The sequence below is a fragment of the Oncorhynchus keta genome, chromosome 35 (assembly GCF_023373465.1).
Source record: "Oncorhynchus keta strain PuntledgeMale-10-30-2019 chromosome 35, Oket_V2, whole genome shotgun sequence".
NCBI lineage: Eukaryota > Metazoa > Chordata > Actinopteri > Salmoniformes > Salmonidae > Oncorhynchus > Oncorhynchus keta.
This window is the reverse complement of record NC_068455.1, coordinates 45,514,316-45,528,381: the sequence shown is the minus strand read 5'-3', so window position 1 is coordinate 45,528,381 and position 14,066 is coordinate 45,514,316. Positions and strand designations below refer to the sequence as shown.

Sequence of the window (14,066 nt, the reverse complement as noted above, 5' to 3'; positions counted from 1 at the left end):
CAGAGCTGGGGCACTGACAAATATAGGGGAGGTAATAACAGGTGATGAGTGAGTCCAGGTGAGTCCAATATCTCTGATGCGCGTGACGAGGGAAGGCAGGTGTGCGTAATGGATGATAGAAGTACGTGATGCAGGGCAGCCTGGCGCCCTCAAGTGCCGGGGGGGCAGACGTGACAGTACCCCCCCCTCTAGGGGCGACCACCCTGAATTCCACCTGCAGGTTGGGGCCTGGAAGCCCAACGAACCGGCAGGAGCGTGAGGGCCTGGCGAGCCGGCTGAGGCATGGAAGCCCGACGATCCGGCTGAGGCGAGACGCCTGTTTGATCCCACTACAGAGAGGGAGCACGCAGATCCGGTGGAGTGTGACGTGGGATGGGTAGTCGCCGAGCCAACCGAGGCAAGGAAACCTGCAGAGACGAATGGGAGAAACTCTCCAAATACAGGTGTGCCAAGTTTGTAGCATCATACCCAAGAATGCACAAGGTTGTAATCACTGCCAAGGGTGCTTCAACAAACTACTGAGTAAATGGTCTGAATACTTAAGTCAATTTGATATTTCCGTTTTTTATTTTTAATAAATTTGCTAAAATGTCTAAAAACCTGTTTTTGCTTTGTCATTATGGGGTATTGTGTGTAGATTGATGAGGATTTTTTTTCTTCTTTCGAATCTGTCTAACGTGCCAAAAGTCGAGGGGACTGAATACTTTCCAAATGCACTGTATGTACGGTATGCAACTACATTTTTTACCACTATATTACAGAATGACATTTTGGGCTGGTTGCCTGGACACTTAACCTAAGTCCTAGACTCAAAAGCTAAACATTTTCAACATACAATCTCTTAGTACAGGACTAGGCTTAATCTATGTTTCTTATTCTCAATATGTGTTACTATATTCAAGGTGGCCTACTTGATGCCATCAATGCAATTGTGTTTCCATGAATGTTCACTATTGATAAGATTAACTTGTGTAATGTGGCGAGAAAGTAGCTTATTTATAAGCTTCAAAATTATAAAATGGCTGGGGTGTAGTATGAAGTGTAGTCACACTAATACGATTTCTAAAATATATTTTAGATTTTAGATTCTTCAAATAGCCACCATTTGCCTTGATGACAGCTTTGCACACGCATTCTCTCAACCAGCTTCATGAGGTAGTCACCCGGAATGCTTTTCCAACAGTCTTGAAGGAGTTCCCACATATGCTGAGCACTTGTTGGCTGATTTTCCTTCACTCTGTGGTCCAACTCTTCCAAAACCATCTCAATTGGGTTGAGGAAAGGTGATTGTGGAGACCAGGTCATCTGATGCAGCAGTCCACCATTCTCCTTCTTGGTCAAATAGCCCTTACACAGCCTGGAGGTGTGTTTTGGGTCGTTGTCATGTTGAAAAACAAAGGATAGTCCCACTAAGCGCAAACCAGATGGGATGGCATATAACTGCAGAATGCTGTGGTAGCCATGCTGTTTAAGTGTGCCTGGATTTAAAAAAAATCGCTGACAGTTTCACCAGCAAAGCACCATCACACCTCCTCCTCCATGCTTCATGGTGGAAACCGCACATACGGAGGCCATCCGTTCACCTACTCTGCGTCTCACAAAGACACGACGGTTGGAACCAAAAATGGACTCATCAGACGAAAGGACAGATTTCCACCGGTCTAATGTCCATTGTTCATGTTTCTTGGCCAAAGCAAGTCTTTTCTTATTATTGGTGTCCTTTAGTTGTGATTTCTTTGCAGCAATTCGACCATGAAGGCCTGATTCGCGCAGTCTTCTCTGAACAGTTGATGTTGAGATGTGTCTGTTACTTGAACTCTGAACTATTTATTTGGGCTACAATCTGAGGTACAGTTAATAGCCGATTTCTGAGGTGGTAACTCAAATTAATCTATCCTCTGCAGCAGAAGTAACTCTTGGTCTTTCTTTCCTGTGGCTTTCCTCATGAGAGCCAGTTTCATCATACCGCTTGATGGTTTTTGAGAATGCATTTGAAGAAACTTTCAAAGTTCTTGAAATTTTCCGGATTACCTGATCTTCAGGTTTGAAAGTAATGATTTACTGTAATTTCTCTTTGCTTACTTGAGCTGCTCTTGCCATAATATGGACTTGGTCCTTTACCAAATAGGGCTATCTTCTGCATACCAACCCTACCTTGTCACAACACAACTGATTGGCTCAAACGCATTAAGGAAAGAAATTCCACAAATTAACTTTTAACAAGGCACACATGTTAATTGAAATGCATTCCTGGTGACTACCTCATGAAGCTCATTGAGAGAATGTGAGTGTGGATGAGTGTGGAAAGCTGTCATCAAGGCAAAGAGTGGCTGCTTTGAAGAATCTCACATATAAAATATATTTCGATTTATTTAAAACTTTTTTTTTTGGTCCAAACTTGTGACTGGTACTGTATGTATTGTCATAGAATTCAATTTTAATAACAATATTTGCCTAGGTACTCACTTTTGTGAAAGCCAAAGGCCTTTAAAATGAAAGCATTCAATAACCATGTCTGTCACTAACAAATAAACAAATTAATTCGGAAAGAAAAAGCACCCTGGGAAATATACAAAATTGGCTTTACAACATCGTGTTAAAACACCCCACAATGATTTACTGTCACATTACAGGTGTTTATTTCTTACAGTGAAAAAGTGTAACAGTGTCAGCACTAAGCAAAGTGAGTCCAGTTTACTCTCAATCAAGTGTTATGTTTTACACTGAAGGTACCGCGTATTACTCTACTGTAGAGCTATGCAAACACCACAATCAAGTTAAATTGACCACTTTAAGAGTTGAAAAGGGAACACTGCAACGCAGTTACATCTTTAACACTTTCTAAAGGGTTATTTCAATATCAGTTCAATGTACCCATATGTTCACTGAAAATGGCTACATTTAACACTTTCAGAGTTAAATTGTCACAATTGATTTTGCTGTGTTGGGAAAGAGACGGGGGAAAGGATCACTTGGAGAACAATGGGCATTAATAAACGTCTTCTCCAGGATCATCGACTTGAATCAGTTAAGTTAATTAAAATGTGCAGTTATGGGATGGGGTGAAAAATGAGGGAGGGGAGATTAAGGGGACAGAGGGAGTGAGAGGGGACAGCTAATGCCGGCCATACACTACACAACTTTCAAAATCCTAACATCGCTGAGCCTCACATTGAACAACTGTATTTTCTGTCATTCTTTCTTGCCAACATAGTGGTGCACTCACTATGTGACACAGATGAGGAATCACACGCTACAAGATTCTTCACTTCATTCCATGCTGTCTCACGGAAACAATAATGCAATGATGTGATTAGATTGTTAACGTAGCTAGGACGAGTTGTGGCTCAAAGCAGCCTCATAAACATTTTCAGTCAGACATTCACACTTGCCATTACGGGTTGAAATATCTAGCCAATACATTCTGAATTGAATACCATAGCTTGTGAACATCAGAGCTGTAATGATTTGACATCTTGGCTTTGGATAAAGGCAAGTAAAAATGTGTACTGGTGGTGGTTATTGCTCCTGCTCAAGAGTCTACACATTCTGGGTGATGGCTTTTTCTCTTGCGAGTTCTCATTGGCTATTGCTGATCATCGTTCTCAGAACTTGTCGTTGCACGTCTCACACTACAAGAGAATTGCAGATTTTGTGCCGATAAAATCAAACGTTTGAAAATATCGGGACGTCAGGGACGGCGCAAAGACGGGATCGGTAGCCCTCAGATTGCAGTCAGGACCACTGCACATTAATCAAGCATTGGTGACGGCCACGCGCTCTGAGTAGGCAATTTCATGGGGATTTTGTCACCGATCTCAAAAACTTGCCTGGGACAGCTAAAGTGAGGGGGGGAAAGTATTTGATCCCCTGCTGATTTTGTACATTTACCCACTGACAAAGAAATTATCTATCTAGAATTTTAACGGTAGGTTTATTTAAACAGTGAGAGACAGAATAACAACAAGAAACTCAAGAAAAACGAATGTAAAAAATTTTAGAAATTTATTTGCATTTTAATGAGGGAAATAAGTATTTGACCCCCTCTCAATCAGAAAGATTTCTGGCTCCCAGGTGTCTTTTATACAGGTAACGAGCTGAGATTAGGAGCACACTCTTAAAGGGAGTGCTGCTAATCTCAGTTTGTTACCTGTATAAAAGACACCTGTCCACAGAAGCAATAAATCAATCAATCAGATTCCAAACTCTCCACCATGGCCAAGACCAAAGAGCTCTCCAAGGATGTTAGTTACAAGATTGTAGACCTACACAAGGCTGGAATCGGCTACAAGATCATCGCCAAACAGCTTGGTGAGAAGGTGACAACAGTTGGTGTGATTATTCACAAATAGAAGAAACACAAAATAACTGTCAATCTCCCTTGGCCTGGGGCTCCATGCAAGATCTCACCTCGCGGAGTTGCAATGTTCACGAGAACGGTGAGGAATCAGCGCAGAACTACACGAGAGGATCTTGTCAATGATCTCAAGGCAGCTGGGACCATAGTCACCAAGAAAACAATTGATAACACACTACGCCGTGAAGGACTGAAATCCTGCAGCGCCCGCAAGGTCCCCCTGCTCAAGAAAGCACATATACATGCCCGTCTGAAGTTTGCCAATGAACATCTGAATGATTCAGAGGACAACTGGGTGAAGGTGTTGTGGTCAGATGACACCAAAAAGGAGCTCTTTGGCATCAATCAATCAATCAAATTTTATTTATATAGCCCTTCGTACATCAGCTGATATCTCAAAGTGCTGTACATCAACTCAACTCGCCGTGTTTGGAGGAGGAGGAATGCTGCCTATGACCCCAAGAATACCATCCCCACCGTCGACTATGGAGGTGGAAACATTATGCTTTCGGGGTGTTTTTCTGCTAAGGGGACAGGACAACTTTACCTCATCAAAGGGACGATGGACTGGGCCATGTACCGTCAAATCTTGCGTGAGAACCTCCTTCCCTCAGCCAGGGTATTGAAAATTGGTTGTGGATGGGTATTCCAGCATGACAATGAACCAAAACACGGCCAAGGCAACAAAGGAGTGGCTCAAGAAGAAGCACATTAAGGTCCTGGAGTGGCCTAGCCAGTCTCCAGACCTTAATCCCATAGAAAATATGTGGGGGGAGCTGAAGGTTCGAGTTGCCAAACGTCAGCCTCGAAACCTGCAAAGAGGAGTGGGAGTGAGAAATGTCTGACGTCTGTGATTGCCAACAAGGGTTTTGCCACCAAGTTCTAAGTCATGTTTTGCATAGGGGTCAAATACTTATTTCCCTCATTAAAATGCAAATCAATATATAACATTTTTGACATGCGTTTTTCTGGATTTTTTTGTGTTTATTCTGTCTCTCACTGTTCAAATAAACCTACCATTAAAATTATAGACTGATCATTTCTTTGTCAGTGGGCAAATGTACAAAATCAGCAGGGGATCAAATACTATCTTCCCTCACTGTAAATCAGGGCCAAAATCGTGTTGTGGCTGCCCTACTTAAGGTAAAGGGAGTTCTGTATTGCCAGTCATATCAAGGAATGACAGACAAAGCATCACAGCCAAATATTGTCTCTCTATCTGGTGAATATATGCTGACTCATTGACATCCACAACCCTCCTTCGACCGAGGTACTTTGAGATTCTTTGAGAAGTTACACATATCAAATTCCCACTAGAATTGTGCAGTTAACACAATAGTGGTGAATGTAATAGTCCATAACATTTATTATTGACTCCCTTAAACAAGAAATATTGGGTAGTAATCGTGTTATACTCTCCTTTGTATGGTGCTTAGCCATTGACATTAATGGACCAATGATTGTGATCAGGTAAAAAACTGTAGCAACTTTGTCAGTCCATCGACAAACCTAATAAAAAGATAGACTGTATCTGAAACCTAACAAACCCAATGAAAATATGATTTTTTTTTCTGAAAACACACACACCACAAAACTGTCCTTCATTTCAATTTTACTTTGACAGAAATACAACTACGACAGACTTAAATATGACACAAAAGGACGAAGATTTGTTTTTCATAAGATGACCAACATCGCTACGGGGTGTACTTCTAAGATGGCCGCTTCGCGTTCCTAGGAAACTATGCAGTATTTAGTTTTTTTTATGTGTTATTTCTTACATTGGTACCCCAGGTAATCTTAGGTTTTATTACATACAGTCGAGAGGAACTATTGGATATAAGAGCAATGTCAACTCACCAACATTACGACCAGCAATACGACTTTGCCGAAGCGGATCCTCTGTTTTGCCCACCACCCAGGACAATGGATCGGATCCCAGCTCGCGAACCAAAACAACGACGCCGTAAAAGGGGCAGACAAAGTGGTCTTCTGGTCAGGCTCCGGAAACGGGCACATCGCGCACCGCTCCCGAGCATACTACTCGCCAATGTCCGGTCACTTGACAACAAGGTAGATGAAATCCGAGCAAGGGTAACATTCCAGAGAGACATAAGAGACTGTAACGTTCTTTGCTTCACAGAAACATGGCTCACTCTAGACATGCTATTGGAGTTGGTACAGCCAGCTGGTTTCTTCACGCATCGCGCCGACAGAAACTATCATCTTTCTGGTAAGAAGAAGGGCGGGGGAGTATGCCTTATGATTAACGAGACGTGGTGTGATCATAACAACATACAGGAACTCAAGTCCTTCTGTTAACCTGACTTAGAATTCCTCACAATCAAATGTCGATCACATTATCTACCAAGAGAATTCTCTTCGATTATAATCACAGCCGCATATATTCCCCCCAAGCAGACACATCGATTGCCCTGAACGAACTTAATTTTACTCTATGTAAAATGGAAACCACATATCCCGAGGCTGCATTCATTGTAGCTGGGGATTTTAACAATGCTAATCTGAAAACAAGTCTCCCTAAATTCTATCAGCATATCGATTGTGCAACCAGGGCTGGTAAAACCCTGGATCATTGTTATTCTAATTTCTGCGACGCATATAAAGCCCTCCCCCGCCCTCCTTTCAGAAAAGCTGACCACGACTCCATTTTGTTGCTTCCTGCCTATAGACAGAAACTAAAACAGGAAGCTCCCGCGCTCAGGTCTCTTCAATGCAGGTCCGCCCAGTCTGATTCCACGCTTCAAGATTGCTTTGATCACGTGGACTGTGATAAGTTCCGCATTGCGTCAAACAACAACATTGATGAATACCCTGATTCGGTGAGTGAGTTTATTATCAAGTGCATCGGCAATGTCGTACCCAAAGCAACTATTAAAACATTCCCAAACCAGAAGCCGTGGATTAATGGCAGCATTCGTGCGAAACAGAAAGCGCGAACCACTGCTTTTAATCAGGGCAAGGTGACCGGAAACATGACCGAATACAAACAGTGTAGCTTTCCCTCCGCAAGGCAATCAAACAAGCTAAGCATCAGTATAGAGACAAAGGAGAGTCTCAATTCAACGGCTCAGACACGAGAGGTATGTGGCAGGGACTACAGTCAATCACGGATTACAAAACGAAAACCCGCCCCGTCGCGGACTAGGATGTCTTGCTCCCAGACAAACTAAACAACTTATTTGCTCGCTTTGAGGACAATACAGTGCCACTGACACGGCCCGCTATCAAAACCTGCGGACTCTCCTTCACTGCAGCCGATGTGATTAAAACATTTAAACGTGTTAACTCTCGCAAGGCTGCAGGCCCAGACGGCATCCCCAGCCGTGTCCTCAGAGCATGCGCAGACCAGCTGGCTGGGGTGTTTACGGACATATTCAATCAATCCTTATCCCAGTCTGCTGTTCCCACATGCTTCAAGAGGGCCACCATCGTTCCTGTACTCAAGAAAGCTAAGGTAACTGAGCTAAACGACTACCGCCCCGTAGCACTCATTTCTGTCTTCATGAAGTGCTTTGAGAGATTATTCAAGGACCATATCACCTCCATCCTACCCGACACCCTAGACCCACTCCAATTTGCTTACCGTCCCAATAGGTCTACAGACAACGCAATCACAACCACACTGCCCGAACTCATCTGGACAAGAGGAATACCTACGTGAGAATGCTGTTCATCGACTACAGCTCAGCATTTAATGCCCATAGTACCCTCCAAATTAGTCATCAAGCTCGAGACCCTGGGTCTCGACCCCGCCCTGTGCATCTGGGTACTGGACTTCCTGACGGGCTGCCCCTATGTGGTAAGGGTGGGTAACAACATCTCCACCCCGCTGATCCTCAACACGGGGGCCCCACAAGGGTGGGTTCTCAGCCCTCTCCTGTACTCCCTGTTCACCGACGACTGCGTGGACATGCACGACTCCAACTCAATCATCAAGTTTGCAGACGACACTACAGTGGTAGGCTTGATTACCAACAACGACGAGATGTCCTACAGGGAGGAGGTGAGGGCCCTCTGAGTGTGGTGTCAGGAAAATAACCTCACACTCAACGTCAACAATACAAAGGAGATGATCGTGTACTTCAGGAAACAGCAGAGGGAGCACCCCCTATCCACATCGATGGAACAGTAGTGGATAGGGTAGCAAGTTTTTAGTTCCTCGGCGTACACATCACAGACAAACTGAATTGGTCCACCCGCACAGACAGCGTGGTGAAGAAGACGCAGCAGTGCCTCTTCAACCTCAGGAGGCTGAAGATATTTGGCTTGTCACCAAAATCACTTACAAACTTTTACAGATGCACAATCGAGAGCATCCTGTCGGCTGTATCACCGCCTGGTACGGCAACTGCTCCGCCCAATACCGTAAGGCTCTCCAGAGGGTAGTGAGGTCTGCACAACGCATCACCGGGGGCAAACTACCTGCCCCCCAGGACACATACACCACCGATGTCACAGGAAGGCCATAAAGATCATCAAGGACAACAACTACCCGAGGCACTGCCTGTTCACCCCGCTATCATCCAGAAGGCGAGATCAGTACAGGTGCATCAAAGCAGGGACTAAGAGACTGAAAAACAGCTTCTATCTCAAGGCCATCAGACTGTTAAACAGCCACCACTAACATTGAGTGGCTGCTGCCAACATACTAACTCAACTCTAGCCACTTTAATAATGGAAAAATTGATGTAATGAATGTATCACTAGCCACTAAACAATGTCTCTAATGTTTACATACCCTACATTACTCATCTCATATGTATATACTGTACTCTATACCATCTACTGCATCTTGCCATCTTGATGTAATACATGTATCACTAGCCACTTTAAACAATGCCACTTTTATATGTTTACATACCCTACATTACTCATTTCATATGTATATACTGTACTCAATACCATCTACTGCATCCTGCCTATGCCGTTTTGTACCATCACTCATTCATATAGGTTTACATACATATTCTTCATTCCTTTACACTTGTGTGTATAAGTTAGTTGTTGTGAAATTGTTAGGTTAGATTACTCGTTGGTTATTACTGCTTGTCGGAACTAGAAACACAAGCATTTCGCTACACTCGCATTAACATCTGCTAACCACGTGTATGTGACAAATACAATTTGATTTGACATACCATTTGATTTGATTTGAATATCTCAGAGTCAATAGTCTTATGTCCGTGCAGTGGAATCGAAAATGGGACCCGGATGGGTTATGATAGTTTTCACTGTGGCTCTGCAGCCAGAAGGCCTTCTCTCTCATCCCTCTCTACCGCACCTGCTGTTTCGACCTCTGAATGCCCGGCTATGAAAACCAACTGACATTTACTCTTGAGGTGCTGACCTATTGCACCCTCTACAACCACTGATTAAAGCAAGGTTATCCAACTCTGGTCCTGGAGAGCTACTGTGTGCAGACTTTTGCTCCAGTCCATCACTAACACACATTCAAAGAATCATGGTCTGAACACTGGTCTATAATTATCTTTATCAAGTGTGTTCCTGCAGGGCTGGAAAGAGAACCTACATATCGAGTTGCTTTTCAAGATCAGAGTTGGATACCCTTAGCCTTCACAATTTTAACAGTGTGTTTTACATTTTACAAGCTGAGGAAGAAAGACTCAACATCTTAGCGTTACCAAGTATTAAAACATTACTTTGTTTGACTGCTCGAGCTATACTAGAGTTGATGAGTTTTCATTTAAACGCTAACACTATTTTGCCCTTTCCAGAGCTCTTGACTACGAAATTGTGTTTTGTTCTGTAAATAAAGGTATTTCAATTTTTGGGGCTAAAGCTTTTCTTTCTTTATTTGGGATGTCGGAGGTATAGATTGTGATTCGTAAAACAAGTTTGAGGAGTTAATGTTTTTGTAAACACATTTTGTAAACATAATACAATTTTTGGCTTTAAATGTATATTTGTAGTGTCTACTGCATCAACTACAGTAGACCTATGACTTAAATGTTGAGACGTTGAGGTATGAACTTACATTTATTTCCTTTTCCTAACCCCATAGAGTCGATTGATGCACCGGTGAGTCAATGTAATTAACATCATAAAATAGTCCCCATCAAAATCCGTCACTAGAGATATCATTCATGAGCTGCGTCTCAATCCACCACATCAACCTACGTCAGCCTTCTGCATCTGCGATGGAAAGTGGTCGAGCTACATCGCTTTTTCTCAGACCAAGAGACATCCCGAAACTCAGTCTTCTCATGAAAACGTCTGTAGTTTCTGTACAAACTAATATGACCACTCTATAGAAAGATGAGACTCTCACGAACACGATGGAGTTCTCCGTATTGTCCCACAAGTGTCATGGGACGCGTTTCTGGTGTCCTTTGACTGGTCTTGGCCATAGTGGAGTTTGGAGTGTGACTGTTTGAGGTTGTGGACAGGTGTCTTTTATACTGATAACAAGTTCAAACAGGTGCCATTAATACAGGTAACGAGTGGAGGACAGAGGAGCCTCTTAAAGGTCTGTGAGAGCCAGAAATCTTGCTTGTTTGTAGGTGAACAAATACTTATTTTCCACCGTAATTTGCAAATAAATTCATTAAAAATCCTACAATGTGATTTTCTGGATTTTTTCCCCTCATTTTGTCTGTCATAGTTGAAGTGTACCTATGATGAAAATTACAGGCCTCTCTCATATTTTTAAGTGGGAGAACTTGCACAATTTGTGGCTGACTAAATACTCCCCCCCCCCCACTGTATGTATTCACCCCTTTGCTATAAAGCCCATAAATAAGATCTGGTGCAACCAATTACCTTCAGAAGTCACATAATTAGTTAAATAAAGTCCACCTGTGTGCAATCTAAGTGTCACATTATCTGTCACATGATCTCAGTGTATGTTCTGTTTTGAAAGGCCCCAGAGTCTGCAACACCACTAAGCAAGGGGCACCACCCAGCAAGCGGCACTATGAAGCCCAAGGAGCTCTCCAAACAGGTCAGGTACAAAGTTGTGGAGAAGTACAGATCCGGGTTGGGTTATAAAAGAATATCTGAAACTTGAACATCCCACAGAACACCATTAAATCCATTATTAAAAAATGGGAATAATATGGCACCACAACAAACCTGCCAAGAGAGGGCCACCCACCAAAACCAGACAAGGAGGACATTGAAGATCTGGCTCTGATGCCACGGTGCCAGAACTGGCTGATAACCCAATACGCACTGGAAAGGACAGAGGTTAGTGGAGGAGTGGCTGAGCGAGTTTTGGGCCATCTCTGCCCAGGGGATGAACGCCACCCACTCCCCCGGCCGGTCCTGGCAATATGACCGCAGAAACCTACCCACATCCTGGTTGACTCTCTCTACCTGCCCCTTACTCTCGGGGTGAAAATCTGAGGTGAGGCTGACCGAGACCCCCAGACATTCCATGAACACTCTCCAGGCCCTGGACGTGAACTGGGGACCTCGATCAGAGACTATGTCATCAGGCACCCCGTAGTGCCGGAAGACATGAGTGAACAGGGCCTCCGCAGTCTGTAGGGCGACCGAAGAAAGGGAGTAGACGGCAGGACTTAGATAAACGATCCACAACGACCATGATCGTGGTGTTGCCCTGTGAGGGAGGAAGATCCGTCAGGAAGTCCACCCTCTGGGCAGGTGCCTGGGAGCCTTGCACTGGGCGCACATGAATTAGGAGGAAACATAAATCCTCATGTCCTTGGCCAAGGTGTGCCACCAATACTTCCCACTAATGCAACGCACCATCCGCCCAAAGCCAGGATGACCAGAGGAGGTTGACGTATGGGCCCAATAGATCAAACGGTCGTGAACAGTAGACGAAACGTACAGGTGCCCAGCTGAACACTGGGTGGGAGTCTCCAAGCCACCCAGATGTACTCCAGATTGCGGTGGTCAGTCCAGATGAGAAAAGGGTGTTGAGCCCCCTCATGCCAATGTCTCCACGCCTTCAGGGCCTTGACAACAGCCAACAGCTCCCAGTCCCCCACATCATAGTTTCACTCCGCCGGGCTGAGCTTTTTCGAAAAGAAGGTACAGGGGCGAAGCTTTGGTGGGGTACCCGAGCACTGAGAGAGCACAGCTCCTATCCCAGCCTCGGACGCGTCCACCTCAACTATGAACGCCAAAGAGGGATCCGGATGAGCCAGCACGGGAGCCGAGGTAAACAGAGCCTTCAGGTGACCAAGAGCCCTGTCCGCCTCAGCCGACCACTGCTGCCGCACCGGTCCTCCCTTCAGCAGTGTGGTAATGGGAGCTGCTACCTGACCAAAACCCCGGATAAACCGCCGGTAGTAGTTGGAAAACCCCAGAAACCGCTGCACTTCCTTTACCGTGGTGGGAGTTAGCCAATTACGCATGGCTGAAACGCGGTCACTCCATCTCCACCCTTGATGTGGAAATGCGGTACCCTAAGAAGGAGACGGACTGTTGGAAGAACAGACATTTCTCAGGCTTGACGTACAGGTCATGCTCCAACAGTCTACCAAGCACCCTGCGCACCAGGGACACATGCTCGGTGCGCATAGTGGAGTATATCAGAATGTCATCAATATACACCACTGCACCCTGCCTGTGCAGGTCCCGGAAAATCTCGTCAACAAAGGCCTGGAAAATTGATGGAGCATTCATCAACCCATACGGCATGTCGAGGTACTCATAGTGCCCTGAGGTGGTTTTAAATGTCGTCTTCCACTTGTCCCCCTCCCGGATACGCACCAGGTTGTAAGGTCTCCTGAGATCCAACTTTGTGAAGAAGCGCGCCCCGTGCATTGACTCGATCGTACTGGCGAAGACGGGCAGCGGGTAGCGCCTGAATCTACTAGTGCCTTATGCTGGGAATGTGGGGAAAACTCAGGAAATGAAACAAACACATGCATGTAAGCAACAGGGGGCTCTGGGTGAGCCTGGTGCCGACTCACCTGGGGTGACACGACAGTGCCCTGCCTGCTGCCTCGACTTCCTGAGTGACCCCTCCAGCACCGACCAGCAGTATTTCCTCTGGGCCACAGATGGTGCAGGGAATGGCCCCTCCTCTGGTTGCCCTAAGTGCTGCAACTCCCAGCTCCATGGGCGTCAGCATTAAGCCCTAGAGGCCAACTCTCAGTTCACACAGGCAAAATATAGTTCTGATGACCCCCTATTCTGTTGCAAAAAACAACCATTTGATGCAATAACAGTATTATAACATCATCTTGTAATTTCAGCCACAATAACGCACACACACCCTAACCTAAGACAGTATGTACACACACACACACACACACACACACACACACACACACACACACACACACACACACACACACACACACACACACACACACACACACACACACACACATACAGAGAGGGAGAGACCATTGACACTCCCAGCTCACATTTTTATCAGGAATGGCTAGTAGTAGGAGATCGTTTATTGTCCTGTAGAAGATGATAGGAGAGGGTTTAATGCAGCCAAACCATAGACAGTACGTACACACGCATACACCCACCCTAACGATCGACAGTACGCACACACGCACTCACACACACACACCTCACACAAACACTGAAAAACACACACACACTATGTCACTAATTATCGACATGCCCAGCTCACATTGTTATCAGGAATGTCCTCTGACAGTAAGACAGAGTTAATTGTCCTGTAGAGGATGACAGGAAAGTGGTTAATGAGGCTTTAATTGGTTTAATTGAC

At 44.9% G+C, this 14,066-nt stretch overlaps 1 protein-coding gene across 1 annotated transcript in view; it reads left to right on the top strand.

Annotated features, from left to right (window-relative positions):
• The window catches only part of LOC118369131 (MAM domain-containing glycosylphosphatidylinositol anchor protein 1), a 377,353-nt gene that overhangs the window by 104,556 nt on the left and 258,731 nt on the right, over window positions 1-14,066 (top strand). The gene's annotated exons all lie outside the window — the stretch shown is intronic.